Here is a 3,297-nt window from a genome sequence, read left to right as displayed (position 1 = left end):
CCTGTGTTTTATTTACGGCAAAAATAAATTACCTATTCATATTGCCGTATGTATCTTGTAATTAAATAATTTTTGTTATCGTGATTTTATATTATAACATACTAAAATAATTTAAAAAATTGGCTACCGTTGGTAAACTATGGTTGGAAATGCTCTTTTTAGGAACATGAGACTCAGGGGTGAGTCTTGGGCTTAGCTACTTTAACGGTCCCAACGCTAGGTGATCGGAAGCCCCAGAACCTATGATTCTGGAATGTGTTCAGGAGGGTTTATTCCACATTACCTATCAATCTTGCTCAGAAAGGGCGCCAGCTCCTCAACTTTAAACTGAAAAGGAACATATAATATTAGGTACTAATAAGATAAGAAAACTCAATTAACCCTTAGACTGCGTATGGCATGTAAACATGCCATAGACTTTATCTCGTATTTTTGACCAAACTAGAAGAGACACTTGTGGATAATATGCTTTAAAAATTAGTTCAAACCTTTAGGTAGACATATCAGGCAACAGATCATAAAAATGTCAAGTAAAACACAAGGAAATATATTTTTGAAAAGAACACTCGTTATTCAGTTGTTTGAATCGCGCGCCATTGCGAAGACGGGTGTACTAGATGCGTCACCAGGGTTATCAAAACAAAACATTGGTCATGCATCGAAAAGTGTGCATCGATAATATTTTTATTTACCTTTTAATTAATTATTATGATTACGTTAGTGTTATGTATTTTCTCTTAGTGATTTGTGATCTCGAAAGAAACATATTGAAGATTTGTTTTTAGTATTTTTTGTCATTATAAATATATGTGAAATAATTATTTCACCCGCCAAAATGTCACTACCACATAATATTATCGAAGAAATAATGCTGGAAAATATTTTATCGATGCACAGCTCTCCAGTAAATTTGTTTGGCTTTGTTCATTGTTCCATGTTTAATATTTACATTATTTTAATGGGTAATAATTTATATTTTTTATGTGCCACGAAACTGTGTTAGCTCTGTTCACATGCCTGGCGATTATTCGACAGGCCCTTTGTACAATGAAAAAGCCGACGGCGCCTCATAAATTATATTATAATAGTATTTTAGCAGTGCGGTAATTATTTTTTCTCCAAAACATCCTAATGAATAAGTGGATGACAACATTATTTTATGGTGACGAAAATAAATATAGGTTCAGAATTTGAAACGGTAATAAAATTTGAGTTTACGACTTACTAAATGCGATAAGCGATAACCCACTGATTATTCCACAAGTGATTTAGTAATATATCTGTCATAGACCGTAACCAACTACACGGCAGCATGTATTCAACACAGCCCTGTGTATAACAAATACAAACGCGTCGAATTTCTCGGTAGTATGTGTTGAAACCGTGTATGTGAAGACTGGACGGCCGCCATTTTGAACGCGCGGTCAAAGCTTGGATAATTTTTAGCGTCTTCAATTTCTTCGATTTATTTTAGTGAGAATGTAACGAATATAGTTTATTTCTTGGTGCATTTGGAATAACTGATATATAGTTCGTCTAGTAATCTATTTTTTAATTTTGGAATCGATCTGTTTTAGCTGTAGTGACCGTTTTAACAGATCAGTTGACTGAAAATAAATTCCCGCGAAAATGGCTCGCAGCGAAAGGGTTAAGATTTGAATTCACTGTAATTTACATAGAAGAATTTACAAACATAATAAAATAAGTAGACTGAACTCCCTTTTACACGGTTTTTTTTTTTACACGATTTCGAAATAACATGGTGGAAAGCCATCAACTCTGAATGCATGCATGTTGGAGACCAATTTGGCCAGAATGTGTTTAAACATGGTGAATAATTTTTGTTACCTTTGATTTTTAAAGTATTTTAGTGTATACTTTTACATGTTTTTTTTTAACATGTACCGCTTGGAACGTATCTACCGTGTAAATGGGGAGTTCAGTGTACGGTGAATTGCAAGGATAAATAACTAGAATACTATACGAAATAGATCTGATGTTCCATTGTTCTGTGTCCAACCTGTTGGCCTGACGACACTGCCCAAAAACACGTCTATTCGTTGAAGGATCACAACAGAGGGGGAAAGATACAGTAAATAAATTACATCAATGCCTGTGCTCATCTGTCCTAGCCCAAAATAAACATTACCATCAAATTAAACGTAATAGCTATAAGTTGTTCACTTAGTCGTAGTTGGCCTACATCTAGATAAAAATGGGAACAGGGTGTACGCAACTTGAATACATGTAAAAGTAAAACAGAAGAATTGCATTGCATTGCTTGCGGTAGTTAATCCTGTTGTTGCGTCACGTGACTTCCTGCAGCAATTTAAGCAAAGGTGTTGTTAGGATTCTTTGTGTGTATATTTGTTTTTAACCTATAAGTGCCGGGAGGTATTAGCATTACTCCACGGACCGCAAATTTATATAAAAAAATAAAACATAATATGGTAGGTACAATCATAAAGACTGTTTCGGTTAAGTACCTATCTCACCATGATTGCAAGAAATGGCAGTGTACAATATATTATATTAAATTATTTAAAAGAAGCGTGTAAACATGCGGTTCACCAAAAATAATCAGGTAGTATAATGTACAAATAATGAAATTATGAAGTATTAAAATCTATTCACCAGAGATATAATTTGTTGGCATGATGATGGCCTAGTGACAAGATGCAACGTATGGTGCCCATATGCTCCACTGAGTAAATGAACATGGAAGAAAAAATTATATTCTTGATCTTAGTCAGCGTCTTGAGATTGAACAATCACCTCTAATCCTGAAGGCGAGTTCTGACGTTTCAATTTTTGTTGATCAACTAAAATCAATTAACTTCTAGTTGACATGTTTCAGTGAATATCAAACTGACATGGTGCCAAGTGCAGTTGTTCATTCGGTATACTTTATGTTCGTGTGTTATTAAAGAAAAATACAATCAGAATCTGATAAAAAATATAAGTATGTAAAATGTCGTGTTTGGGTTAGGAATTGGATTTCCAGCAGAAATAAAATGTGTGCCACTGTGACCCACCCATCTACGTTAAAGTTCCCACCACCACCCGTCATATTATATGCACGGCCGCTTTAAATGTGTCTGAAAGAAGTGATTTTAAGTGCTCATTCCGTACCGAGACGGAGCCGCACGGGACTGATGCTGCAACCATGCACCATAGTGCTTAAAGAGGAAAGTTAGGAAAGAATTTTTTTTTGTTTTTGGACTGGCCCTGCTGTTCGCTGACGTTAAGCATACCCGCATACTAAGTGTCACGAATTGGAATGGAGGAGTTGAGACT

Source organism: Rhyacophila brunnea, unplaced genomic scaffold (assembly GCF_057557595.1).
Source record: "Rhyacophila brunnea isolate RB1 unplaced genomic scaffold, BYU_Rbru_1.0 scaffold_24, whole genome shotgun sequence".
NCBI classification, from domain to species: Eukaryota; Metazoa; Arthropoda; class Insecta; order Trichoptera; family Rhyacophilidae; genus Rhyacophila; species Rhyacophila brunnea.
Note: the sequence above shows the minus strand (reverse complement) of the source record.